General features: G+C 34.1%; 1 long non-coding RNA gene across 1 annotated transcript; it reads left to right on the forward strand.

Annotated features, from left to right (window-relative positions):
* Window positions 1-9,208: 9,208 nt before the first annotated feature.
* LOC131534677 (uncharacterized) lies at window positions 9,209-14,583 on the forward strand. Its single transcript, XR_009269414.1, has 3 exons — window positions 9,209-9,393; window positions 10,475-10,876; window positions 12,542-14,583. It is a non-coding gene; the product is annotated as an uncharacterized LOC131534677 (long non-coding RNA).
* Window positions 14,584-15,144: the final 561 nt, after the last annotated feature.

Raw genomic sequence — 15,144 nt, forward strand, 5'->3', positions numbered from 1 at the left:
GACAAACACTTTGTAGTTTTGACTTTATCGTGTTCCCCTGAGGTGTCTTTGAAGTGTTGAGCATTTCAGAAGTGTTTCTAGTCCGTCTATTATAAATATAAAACATAAATAGTCTTCACCTGCAGTAGAGAGTCGTTCTCAGTCTGCACACAAAAGAGCTGCTTCATTGCTGACAACAAAGGCATAGACAATTTAGTAGGGATACTGTGACATGCCTACCAATATCCAGCGACTATTGTCCCTATTAGCAATTTTGATCAAACAAGGCACCTTTTGAAATTATTTTACTCTAAACCACTAGATGGCACAAAAACATGGCGTAGCACTTTCCAAAACATCTGCTTTTCAAGATGCACGTGTATATTTGTCTGATCCTTGATGCGATCGCGATCACAACAACAACAACAACATTATTTTAGCTGATGTATTTGTATCAATACTGTGTGCCTTTTGCCCCATGTGTGGGGTAAAAGGTCCCTCTTGCCACCGCATACATTTATAAGATTTTTAAACAAAATAAATGACATATATATTTTTTCTGCAATTATAAATTTTAAGCGCAGAGAATAGCACATTTTTTCTTAAGGTGTGCCTTTAGCCCCGTTGTACCCTATATGTTAGAGCCAATTATTTAATTAAAATTTTTATTTAATTTTAAAGGCTTTATAAAGTCACAGTATTTTTCTCATACGGTATAAATGGGTTTTATCCATTGAAAACTTATAGTTGTTATTGGCATCAAAAAGTTTTAAATGCAACGAGTATCATGCATGACTTTCGATTTTGAATCTCGATTCAAATCTTGATTATGTATTTTTTTCCTGTCTTCTACTATCATATAAAAAAGTGGCCAATTTTTACTGAAATAAAAATGATCTTACAGCTTTAATGACCTGTTTTATTTATTTAAGTGATCAAGTCCAATATAGGCCACTTTCATATATGAAAATAAATTGAATAAGTATTGGATAATTGGACACTGAGTTCATTCATATGTTCAGATTCAAGTGTTTTTTTTTATGTTTAGACTAGTCTCTTATATGGGCCACATTTTAAAGGTCATTTGAGCAGGAAATCAGTATCAGACACTTTGTCTCGCGGTATGAATGTCGCTGATGATTTTACTGGATCATTTCACCGTCCTTAAAGTATCTGGCTGCTCTCGGTTGCCTTCTGTAATTTTTCAGCCCGTGTTCATTGGACTCCAGGACAAGATACCCAGACGGATGCAGAATGCATAAATTAGTTTTGCCTTCTCATAAACGTTGAAGTGGTAATTTTACCTCTTGCGTTTAGTCAGCAGTTATACTTCATTGCCATTGTCTGATCGCCTCGTGAATTCCCTGTTGTGCTGCAGTGCCACCCATCTTCATGCAAAACAATAAAAACGATATCGATTTCCCTGCTAAACCGTCTGTTAGTCAGCAAACAAAATATCCCTCGCTCAGCATATACACATATATATACGGAGTTACAGTCAAACCAAAATTTATTCAGATACCATCAACAATTTCACACATTATCACAGTTTATTCACTATAGTTTAGAAAATGTTAATAAAATATGACAAGAACTCAGAGTTAAACTGTGTCAGAACAAATTCATCTTGATAACGTCAGATAACTTTGATAGAAAGGCATGTAATGAATTGGGTCGAAGCTGTTAAATTTAAGCACACAATAAAACCAGTTTAGCTCAACCAGTTGCCAAGCAATGCTTCATTGTGTTCAGTCTGTGGTGTAAAAAGGTTGCATTAGCAATTAAAGAAACAACACTTAAGCAAAACATGGTCAGGTCAAAGTGTCTGAATAATTTTTGGTGCCAAATTTTTATCAATTTTACTGGTAGTCCACTTTATGAAGAAGTTTTGGGTGTAATATGTCACAGTTTACTTTATTTTGCTATCCTCACTTACTAAATGAATTATAGTGTCCTGCACCCGCTAGTAAAAAAATATCAAAATTGTATCTGGTGTCTGAATAATGTTTGGTTTGACTGTATAAGTCTGTATGGCCACGATAGCGCCATATTCTGTCTGTTGCAGTTTTTTGGCAATGGTCAACCAAACTTGTTAACACTTCATTAGCATATGTCTTACTGGGAAATAGTTTACGGCCCTAAAGAGACCACAATGAAATTCTTTAATTGTCTATGTATTGTTTTAGAAACAAGAAGTTGGGTATATATATAGGCCCAATATTATGTATTTGGCCTATATATTATACTTATAGGCACATTTTTTCTGCAAAAAAAAAAAAATGACATTTTAAAAGTATATTTTTAATTTAATGCGTTAATGCAAATAATTGTCTTCTTACATATTAAAGTGTTAAAGATCAACATTTTTTACTTTTTGTATATATATATATATATATATATATATATATATATATATATATATATATATATATATATACACACACACACACACACACACACTCACAATTTATTTCTGTACTTATTTCTATTTATATCTAAAAAATGTATTTATAATATAAATTTATTATATATACAGGTGCTGGTCATATAATTAGAATATCATCAAAAGTTGATTTATTTCACTAATTCCATTCAAAAGTGAAACTTGTATATTATATTCATTCATTACACACAGACTGATATATTTCAAATGTTTATTTCTTTTAATTTTGATGATTAGAGCTTACAGCTCATGAAAGTGAAAAATCAGTATCTCAAAATATTAGAATATTTACATTGAGTTTGAATAAATGACCATCCCTACAGTATAAATTCTGGGTATCTCTTGTTCTTTGAAACCACAATAATGGAGAAGACTGCTGACTTGGCAATGATCCAGAAGACGAACATTGACACCCTCCACAAAGAGGGTAAGTCACAGAGAGTCATTACTGAAAGGTGTGGCTGTTTACAGAGTGCTGTATCAAAGCATATTAAATGCAAAGTTGACTGGAAGGAAGAATTTGGGTAGGAAAAGGTGCACAAGCAACAGGGATGACCGCAAGCTTGAGAATACAGTCAAGCAAAGCCGATTCAAACACTTGGGAGAGCTTCACAAGGAGAGAACTGAAGCTGGAGTCGGTGCATCAAGAGTCACCACGCTCAGACGTCTTCAGGAAAAGGGCTACCAAGCCACTTCTGAACCAGAGACAACGTCAGAAGCATCTTAACTGGGCTGTGGAGAAAAGAACTGGACTGTTGCTCAGTGGTCCAAAGTCCTCTTTTCAGATGAAAGTAAATTTTACATTTCATTTGGAAATCAAGGTCCCAGAGTCTGAAGGAAGAGTGGAGAGGCACAGAATCCATGTTGCTTGAAGTCCAGTGTGAAGTTTCCACAGTCAGTGATGATTTGGGCTGCCATGTCATCTGCTGGTGTTGGTCCACTGTGTTTTCTGAAGTCCACAGTCAACGCAGCCATCTACCAGGAAATTTTAGAGCACTTCATGCTTTCTTCTGTTGACAAGCTTTATGGAGATGCTGATTTCATTTTCCAGCAGGACTTGGCACCTGCCCACACTGCCAAAGGTACCAAAAGCTGGTTCAATGACCATAGTGTTACTGTGCTTGATTGGCCAGCAAACTCGCCTGACCTGAACCCCAGAGAGAATCTGTGGGGTATTGTAAAGAGGAAGATGAGAGACACCAGACCCAACAATGCAGATGAGCTGAAGGCCACTATCAGAGCAACCTGGGCTCTCGTAACACCTGAGCAGTGCCACAGACTGATCGACTCCATGCCACGCCGCATTGCTGCAGTAATTCAGGCAAAAGGAGCCCCAACTAAGTATTGAGTGCTGTACATGCTCATACTTTTCATTTTCATACTTTTCAGTTGGCCAAGATTTCTAAAAATCCTTTCTTTGTATTGGTCTTAAGTAATATTCTAATATTTTGAGATACTGATTTTTGACTTTCATGAGCTGTAAGCTCTAATCATCAAAATTAAAAGAAATAAACATTTGAAATATATCAGTCTGTGTGTAATGAATGAATATAATATACACGTTTCACTTTTTGAATGGAATTAGTGAAATAAATCAACTTTTTGATGATATTCTAATTATATGACCAGCACCTGTATATATATATATATATATATATATATATGAAAAACATTTAAATATATTTTATAAGGTTATATAGAATTTTTATGTATTTTTATTTCTGTGTTTTGAAACAAAATAATCATCATATATAAAGACATAAAATGCATTATGAAAATTAGAAAAGCCTTAAACCTCTCAAGTTGCTCAACATGCTAAATTTACCTGAACAGCCAAAAACTACATCAAGATTTCTCTGAATATATCTCGGAAATAAGTCTATTTTGTTGTGTTTCATTGGCAGATTCATGTTTAATGCATAATAATTCACTAAATGTATTTCTATTCCGTCTTTGCAGTGTTGTTATCGCCTTCATGTCACCTTATATTGGATATCTGTGAGATTTGTCTTGTTTTTGGCCGGGCAGGTGTGAGTGGTCTGGTTTCTGGTGTCCTCGGCTCTCAGCAGGTGGAGGCGACTGCAGCAGGTGTTGCGGAGGGTGGAGAGAAGCCGTGATTAATGCCGCGGTGCCCTTTACTGTTTCAGAGCGGCAGGGCAGCATTAGCATTCTAAACATGAAGAGCAGCCAGTGTGTGTCTGGTGTGGCAGGAAAACAGCAGAACACACATTTACTCAATCTGTTCACACACATGCGCACACTGCAGTTCTGCAGTGCTTGTTTGCCTGCATACTCCATTTGCATTCATCTGAGAGCATTTAGTCTGTCAATTATTTTACAGACACTTGACCAGGACATGCTAGCTGTAACTTTACACAGATAAGCTGTTTGTGGCTCAGTTTAATTTGCCGTTTCCTTAAAAGGCAGTAACAAACCTGCTCTCCTCCTGGGGGCCAATACTGAAAGCAATCCTTTAAGTACTTAATCAATATGGTTTCTGTGGCATCATTGCAAATTAATGTCCTGAGCGTCCTTGTTGTGTCCGATGGCATCTCTTCATCGATGGAGACATTTTCCTCATAAACCAATTCTCCTCATAAACGAATGAGTCAGATTAGTTAGTCATCACACTTTGCAACATCAACGCTGCAAAAAACTGTACCGCCAGTTAGAATATGTAAAAATCCTTCAAACAAAATACATTTGTGCAACAATGCATTGATTTTCTGAATATGTGAGTGTCTTACTGCACTGGCTGATTTATTTCACTGACATTTTTAGCTTGTTTACAATTAAGATAAAATGCACCCATAATAATAAAGATACATTGTCTAAAAGCAAGTCAATATCTAATGCAGTCCCGCATCAGCACATTTATCTTACTTTAAGGATTTTTAGATATTTGAACTAGAGTGATGCTATATAAATATTTAAGTGTATGATATCCAATATGCAGAACAAATTTAAGTATTTTTATTTCTGCTTAAAAATTTAAAGTGATAATTATCTTCATAAAAATGTTAAAGATTATTTACAACTGATGCTTTTTATATAGGCCTATTTATATAAATATTTGTTATAAATATATATATATATATATAAATATTCCTGCTGTCAAATCAATTAATCACAATTAATTGCATCCAAAATAAAAGTTTGTGTTTGTATTATACATAAATACACACATGCATGTATATATTTAAGAAATATATGTAATATATATTTATATATCATATATATGTAAATATTTCTTACATGTATGTGTGTGTATTTATATATAAATATGCACAGTACACATATATTGTAAACACAAACTTTTATTTTGAATGCAATTAATCGCAATTAATCGATTTGACAGCCCTAATATCCAATTCGCAGAACAATTTTTAAAAACATTTTTATTTTTAAATAAATAATAATTAGATAACTTTAACTATGAAAGACATAACATCCATTATGAATATTTTTAATATTATTTATGCTGTTTACCTCACTGTTCCATAAACAATTTGGAAGACATTTTAATCCTTTTTTGGAATTGATGCATCTGCTATTGTAAAATATTGTAACCACATTTTATTTTAAAATGTATGTATTCATTAGTTTATTTATTGAGAAGAGTCGTTACATCACAATGACCATCATCAACAGGGCCTAGTTAACAAGTCTTTGCTCTTCTCGTTTCAGCGGATTTTAAGGAGCGAGATGGTCCTCTAACTGCGAGTCTTCCTCCACGCGGAGGCAGTGAGTCAGTGTAAAAAGCTTGTTCACGGCCCCTGATTCATTCTCCCAGCAGGCTTGGACAGAGCCCATAAACGCTGCTGAGAACGTAATCAATCTGAGTGCGTGTGTAAGCGTGCGGCGTGTCTGCCAGAGAAAAATCTACTTTTGAATGCCTTTATGCACATCCGTGAGTGTAGCGTGAAAAAAGAGACCAGGCTGTTAAAATGGGTCATTAGAAATGACAGTCTTTTGATGTGATGACACTTTATAATGAGGTTATGTGTTAATGTTAGTTAATGCAATTACATCAACTAATATGATTATGTTAACGTTTCTGAATGCAATTATGGTAACGGTAATGCAATAGCCAAGATGAAAAATGAAATGTCAATTTCAGCAAATGCTAATACATTTTAAATATTTTAAGTTGTATGTATGTATATGTATGTATATATATATATATATATATATATATATATATATATATATATATGTGTGTATATATATATATATATATATATATATATATATATATATATATATATAGTTTTAATATATTAACAGTATATACATATATATTTATAATTTGTTTGTTTGTTTATATAAATATTTCTTTAATTGAATATTCAGTATGCCAATCAAATTAAGTATTTTTATTTCTGCTTTTGAACCCAATATATAATCATTAGATGATTAAAACTGTAAATATTTAACACTTATTATTTATGACATTATATTTAAACCACTGACATTAGATACTTACAATTCTACATATATATATTAGATAGATAGATAGATAAAAAGATAGATAGAATTGTAAGTGTCTGATCTCAGATAGATATATAGATGTGTGTGTGTGTGTGTGTGTCTGATATACAGTATGCAGAACATTTTAAGTATTTTTTATGCTTTTTGAAACTAAAATAATATGAAGACATAACATGCATAATGCATATTTTAATAATAGTATTATTAATGGTATTATATTTACACCAATGTGTCACTATGCAATTAATTATGCAGTTAATGCAATTTAATAAATTGTATAGATTAGCATCAATTAATATATAACAGACAAATGAATTAAAAACAGATACTGTTTATATTATTTAATATTTATTTATATACATATTTGTTTGTATAGTTGACTCATACAGTAGTAAAGTTGTATACTAACATTAGCTCATGTATAATAAACAAACATTAATTAACCATAGTATAGTTATATATTAGCATTAACCTAGATTAAATGCTGTAATTGTGATTCACCTAATGCATTAAGTAATGTTAATGAATTTAACCTTATTGTAAAGCGTTACTGATTTCTTTGTATTCTCCATTCCATTCTGATTCGTTCCATCCAGGATCCATTTCATTCCATTCCAGCTGAATCATAATTCATTTCCATCCAATTCCCTTCCAGCATGATCCATTCTTTCATTTCTTGCCTTTTCTTCAGTTCTTTTCCCCCTTCAGCGGTCGCCTTAGTGGCGTTGTGAAGTTTTCATTAACTCACAGATGTCTGTCTCAGCTGCCTATGTGTTCACGGAGCCACATTAATAACCTCCACACACAAACCATTTGATCATCGCTGGCCCACAGCTAATGACCCTCGCCTGGCTTCACACCATTTCATGACTGTATATGGCTAGAAAATACACAAGCGCTCTTTACTGAAGGCCTGACTGAACCATGAAAGCAACAAACAGCAGACCGAGCAGCGAGTAAATAGTTTTGCAGAAACTTCTCGCATCAGAAGTACAAAAGGAATGGTTGTGGGTTCGTGTTTTACAGATCAAGAAGTAAATAATCTGTATTTTAGTTCACATAAAAAAAATGAATCTGTTATCATTTACTCATCCTTGTGCCATCACTCATTTGTTCACAAATCATTTATATATTTCTGAATATTCAACAACAACAAATGTGGCGCAGTACTTAAATGAATAGTTGAAAATTTTCAAATCCAGAATGTGTTTCTTTATGGGAACAGATTTGTAGAAATGGAGAAAGTGAATGGGTGCTCTCAGAATGAGAGTCCAAACAGCTGATAAAAACATCACAATAATCCAATATAATAACTGGGAGTGGTGTAGATTACATATGGATTATTGTGATGTGACTCTCATTCTGACGGCACCCATTCACTGCAGTGAATGCATTGGTGAGAAAGTGATGTAATGCTACATTTCTCCAAATCTGATGAAGAAACAAACGCATTTAGATCTTGGATGACCTGAGAGTGAGTAATTTTTCATCAAATTTTCAGTTTTGGGTGAACTCTGTTCTGTTAATTTTACTCATTAAGATTTGTTTGGATGTTTTTCTTTGGAACGTGCACAGATGTTCACTTTTAGACCAGGAATATTTAGTTAGAAAGTAAAAAGACTGAATTTTGTTGACTTGGAATATTTTTATGGTGCTTCGTGGTGCCCACAGCCTTTTTGGAGCTTAATAGTGTAAATATTGTGTTGCATGCAAAAGTGCAGCAGGAGCATTCTGTGAAACATCTCCTATCGGTGTTTCATGGAAGAAAGTAAGTCATGTGGGTTTGTAAATGTTGACCATTTTAATTTTTAGGCGAACTGCAGTCTCCAAAAGGGGGGTTTCACAGCAATGTCATATAAGAAACCATTTTTGGTTCCCCAAAGAACATTTCAGTGAACATGTTTTATGTGTGAAGAAGCCGTTGCTGAATGATGGACCATCAATGCCAATAAAGAACTTTTATTTTGAACAGAAATGCATTAATACATAATCTGTATGCACATATTCAGAAACGCTTGCTACGTGACTGTTAGTAAAAACAGTTTGACTCCAGATGATTTAAGTGAATGAGTGCGCACTACGAAAACACTTCTATCATGGGTGTCTGTGCTTCATCATCTGGGTGTTAAACACGCTGTTGACGCATCCTGTCCAGCATCAGCGTTTACATATAACTGGAATATATGACTTTAAAATAAGAGCCAACTAAGTAAACTAAGTTTTATTGCCTTTGGCTCAGTTTTTTTCTTTCTCTCTGTGAGAGCACATGTACTAACATCGTGTTGAATCCTTGTCTCATCTCTGCTGGTTATTTCCCCATCCATCACCTGTCCGGTGGTCCTTGTTTACGATCGTATCTCAGCCCGTTGTTTGCGTGGAATCGATGTGAGTAATCACGCAAGAGAAGATTAACAGTGATGTAACTGAAAGAGCCCGATATCTCAACATCCTCATTAAGATTCGCCAGCAGTTCATCTACGGTAATGAATGCGACTCCTGCATTTGCTCGTAATCGTTTCAATAAATTTGCTATGGCACTAAATATGGCATGCAAACAGGTCACAGATCACTCACGTATCTTCTTTCTCATGGCATTAGTGTCATTGATAATGTAATCAGATCGCTGCGGTATCTGTGAGCATCATCTTGGCCATTTCCGCCAGGAAATGAGTGTTTGTGGCTGATCTTGTTTGCAATGTAGGTCACGGTCTTAATTAGCGTGCTCGTTTATGAATTTTCAGCAGGTGAAAAACACTGCTATCATCCACTGGATTTATGTGGCCTAGTAAATTACATTTAAATGAGTAATTATTTAATTTATATTTAAATGAATATAATGTGAGTTCTTGGCTTGAGGGGTTTGAATGTTTGATCCTCAATAAAAGGCAGTCGGGATCCTATCCTGGGAATTTTATTGGGTTATGATGATTGTAGGCCTGTGGTAATAAGATGTTCATATGCTATTTTATAATTTATTGCATGAACAATTTATTCGATTTTATTAGTTTTATTCAGCAGTGGCATTAAATCGATCAAAAGTGACAGTATATACATTTATTTAACAAATAAATGTGGTTTGAACTTTCTATTCATCAAAGAATCCTGAAAAAAAATGAAGCAGCACAACTGTTATTAGCATTGATACTAATCAGAAATGTTGATCTTGAGCATATCAGCATATTAGACTGATTTCTGAAGGATCATGTGACGCTGAAGACTGGTGTAATGATGCTGAAAATTCAGCTTTGCATCACATGAATAAATTACATTTTAAAATATATTCAAATAGAAAACAGTTGTTTTAAATTGTAATAATATTTCAGAATTGTACTGTTTTTACTGCATTTTTCACCAAATAAATGTATCCTTGTTGAGCAGAAAATATTTATTTCAAAAATATTTTAAAATCTTACTGACCCCAAACTTAGTGCATCTGTTTCTGATCAAATAAATGCATCCTCCTTCGTGAGCTTATAAGAGATTTAATTGAACAGTCTTACTGACCCCAAACCTTTGGGAGTATGTAAATAAGAGCTATAGTTTCAGTTTTATGTGTTTCAGTTTCCCAGTTGCACCTGGACAGAGAGAAAGACATTGACAACCGGGAACTGAAAATTATTTATCTCCTCTTGTCTGCCCATCAGAGGGAGTAAATCCATTTTCTACTTTTTTGGCTCTTTATCCGTTCTGTTCTGCCTAAGCTTGCTCTCTCTCTGTCTGTTATCTCTGACAGTGGTCTCTAACCCTGTTCAAGCATTTAAACATCAATGGGCTGGATTGGCCTTGCGATCTGACTCCGAAGAGGCTGACAGTGACAGAGACGTGCGAACGTCCCAGCAGAGGATTCGATCTGCACTACAGGTCAAGTGTGATGAAATATACAGTTTAATGTGCCAATTGTCACTTGATACAGCGAGTGCTTTTGAAGAAGAACTAATCGCTGGATTTGCCAAAGTTTGCCAGGTTAGTGACATTAGATGTCTTCTAGAATATATTCTGTTTTGGTTCTTTCTTTTTCTTTTTTGTTTGCTGTGCAAGTGTTGTGCTCTCTAATTCAGATAAACCACCTGTGAATGGTTAAAGTGTTAAAATGAAAACTAAAACTTGGACAGAACAAGCTGTAAATCAAGACTTTAGGCCTTGCACAGGTCTAGTACACATTCATCTACGCAAGACTTACAACAGGACAGGATGTAGATTTATTTGTGAATTCAGACAACAACTCGCCATTTTTCACTAAAACATCCTAGTGGCAAATTATTCATACAGTAAACACAAACACTGACTCCAGTAGTTGTTGTCATTGTTAAGCGGAGCACATAGACTCCGTCTGATCTTTCTCTCGCTCACATATTCGCTCGCTTCCTATTATAGTGGTGTAATTACTTCTAATGAAGAAGTCTGTGTGCAGATGCAGGCTCTGATTAGCCAGCCGCACCCACTGACATCTCTCTCACACACACATACATACACACTTCATCTTTAAACGTTCATTTTGTTAGTCATTTGTTCTGCAAATTGCTCCTCTCAGAAGAGCAGATTCATAATGAGGGCTGCCAGTGAAACGGTGACTGCCTGAAGTCAGTGTGAACTGAAGTGAACTGGAAGGCCTTAGTCATGCAAATTACTGCTAGTTTAATGAATACTATTGCTCATACTTACACTTAGTGATCTTTACAAACCTTTAACACTAAAGTTCAGCGTGTGCGTCATCTTTTGGAAGCCCTTTCCGCCACATAAGACAAAGAAGCATGCTTTCGTAAATCATAATTATGTCATAAGCTGTTTATTGTGACATAAAAAGTTAAAGTAATGGCACAAATTCATAATTATGACAAACAGATAAATGTTTGAGATAGAAAAGTTGAATTTATGACATTTGAAGTCATCATTATGAGATAAAAAGTCAAAATCGGATATTAAATCATAACTATGAGATAAAAAGATGAAATTATGAGATATGAAGCCATACTATTTAAGATTGACATACTAAGTCTTGACTGAGATTAGAAAGTCAAAATTATGATATAAATAGTCATACTTATGACATATTGACTTTTTATCTCATAATTAATTTTGTATTAATTTTTGTGGTAATTATGACTTGCTGTATATCTCAAAATTATGACATATGTCATAATTATGACCCATATCTCATAATTCTGTGATTTATTATTACGAGACATATATCTCATAGTTTACTGAATCATATTTTTTTTTTCTTGCATGACGGAAATGGACTTCAATATCATCATTTGTTCTCCAGGCATAAATGATTCTGGGGTTTTTCGTTGAGGAAGATTTTTTACCTCCTAGATGATGAAAAAGCTGAATTTTATTTAAAATGATCATTTTAGGATCATTTTATTGAATTCCCCCTCAGATTTCCTTCAGAAAATGAAAATAACCCATATAAAAGATGTGCTAGCCATATTGCATGCGCGATCAGTGTTCTGTTATATTAATATTTTGATCAGTACTGGCTGTTTCGGTTTAAATGCTAACCACATCAGCTCTCAAACGAGTTTGTTATTGGCTGCGTGGTGATGTTGTGCTGACAGCTGCTGATTTGAACTGTCTTCTTTAATGTTGCTCCTCATTCTGGGCTGTATTCCCGTCTGCTCGCAGCCCTTGACGAGAGGACACGCTCGGTCGCAGCACCAGGCGCCGCACGTCACCGGGCTCGCATGACTTCATCAGCGCTCTGCTTCAGCGCTGGGGAGCTCCACGTCATGCATAAACATGAGCTGTCACTATCACAGTGAGGCCCCAAAGAGCCCGAGCTGCCAGCCAAAAGCGGGACTGCGGACACATGCTGCAGTGTGTGTGTGATTTGGAGGAGTTTCAGGAATGTGGAGCACAAGGCCGTGGTGTGCTTCGGCTCACAGTCGCAGTGGGTCAACACACCGAGCTCAGAAAGCAAATAGAGGCAGACTGCAAACAGATGAAGATACTCCCGTGCATCTCTCACACTGTCCTGACATCCTTGCCAAAAAATATGATCTGACTTACACTGGTGGATGATAAAAATGGCCGGAAAAAAGTTACGTTTATGACATACTATGTGATAAATATGAGATAATATGAGATAATACTAAATCATAGTTATGAGATCTAAAGGTGAAATTGCCATAAATTGAAATTATGAGATACAAAGCCATTATTATAACTCAAAACAGACATACCAAGTCATAACTGAAAAAAGTCCAAAATATGAAATAAAAAGTCAAAATTATGAGATAAAAAGCCATTATTATAACTCAAAACAGACATACCAAGTCATAACTGAAAAAAGTCCAAAATATGAAATAAAAAGTCAAAATTATGAGATAAAAAGTTGAATTTGACATACTAAGTGATTATTATAATATATATTTTTAAAATAACAAAATTACTGGATGCTATGTCACAATTATGAGATAAAAGCCCAAATTATGAGATACTAAATCATAATTATGAGAAAAAAAGATGAAATTGACATAAAAAGTTATGAAATACAAAGCCATAATTCTAAGTCAAAACTGAGAAAAAAAGAGTCCTAAATATGATATAAAAAAATTCTAAATTATGAGATAAAAAGTTGAATTTATGACATACTAAGTGATGATTATGATATTAAAAAAAATGATGGAATACTAAGTCATAATTATTTGATAAAAAGCCCAAATTATAAGATGCAAAGCCATAATTATAAGTAAAAACTGATAAACTATGTCATTTATATATAAAATATAAAAAGTCAATATTATGAGATAAAAAGTTGAATTTATGACAAACTAAGTGATGATGATATAAAAAGGCAAAATTATGGGATACTAAGTGATAATTGTGAGACAAAAGACAAGATTATGACATAAAAAGTTGAAATTATGAGATAAGAAGCCATAATTATAATAACTGAGATGTCAAAATTGACATACTAAGTCATAACTAAGATGATGTCTAAATTATGACAAAAAAATTCAAATTACGAGATTAAAAGTCTTAATAATAATAAATCAAAATTGATATGTCATAATTGAGATAAAAAAGCCCAAAATATGACCGTTATGACATAAAAAGTCAAAACTATGCGATAAAATCACAATTATGATATAAAAAGTAAAGATGGCTGAAGGAAAATCTTAGACTTACTTTAAAGTCCATAAAATGGAGTAGATGTGACTGAATATGAATGTGCGTTTGTATTCCACCCAAAATATCAAACGTTTGCATGATAATTTTGCTTTTCTGATATACAGTAAATTAAGAAATTACTATCACTGCAACCAAGTTTTATCATAAACAGTGGTCAAATATTGAAGCAGGAGTCTTTCTGCAGTTTGTCAAGAGTTTGATGGTTTTAGCTTGCAGTGAATTCTAAACAACAAACTTGGGCTGCCAGTGTTCTTTGCACTTTAAGATGTTAAAATCTAGTTATATGTGTGAATATTATTCATTCTGTTGGAATATGTATTTTTGTCCTGCTTAAATGGTCCTGAAACTAAAAAAGTGCAGTTCAGACTGGATCATTTAAATTTCATGAAGGCATTTTAGTGTTTTCCGACATGGAAAGGTTTAAATTGTTCAGGAGCAGAGCTGTCTTTGAAAAGCACACATGAAAAGCTGTGCTAATGTCTGATATGTGTTCATTTTACATAATATTTATACCAAATGGGTGTTGCTTTATCTTAAAGATTAAAGTGTCATAATTTGCTACTGATATTTGACCCCTCTGTATTCTTTCCATCTCCAAGCAGTCAAGAATTCAAAAATTCCAGTTCTGCTTTTGCATTTATTAATGTTTAACATCAATAATAATCCTATTTTTGAATCACAAAGCCGATGAGGACTCTAACGCTAGCTACAGGCTAGTGTGATTTTCGCTATTTAGCATGTATTGTGTTTGAGCGCCGCCTGGTGTTTATACAAAAAAAACAGCATTTTACACTGTCTCCACTTTCACCTAATGACATTTTACTCGACAATATCAAACCTGTATGAGACAAAACACCATATATGAAGATTTAAGTGAGGAAAAAGTTATTACATACTCAGCGAAAGGTTACATTTGATGGCGATGCTCTTGATTTTCTGGCCGTGCGACTCAATTACTGATGTTTTGTTGTTTAGTGAAAGGGGAAAGATTCAATTAAAAACTTCAAAACAACTCTGCTGAATAAAAGATTGATCCACAGATCTTCTGATACACTGGGGTGTGTATTAACACAGGCTTCATGGCTGTTTAATGA

This window comes from Onychostoma macrolepis, chromosome 25 (assembly GCF_012432095.1).
Source record: "Onychostoma macrolepis isolate SWU-2019 chromosome 25, ASM1243209v1, whole genome shotgun sequence".
Lineage (NCBI taxonomy): Eukaryota > Metazoa > Chordata > Actinopteri > Cypriniformes > Cyprinidae > Onychostoma > Onychostoma macrolepis.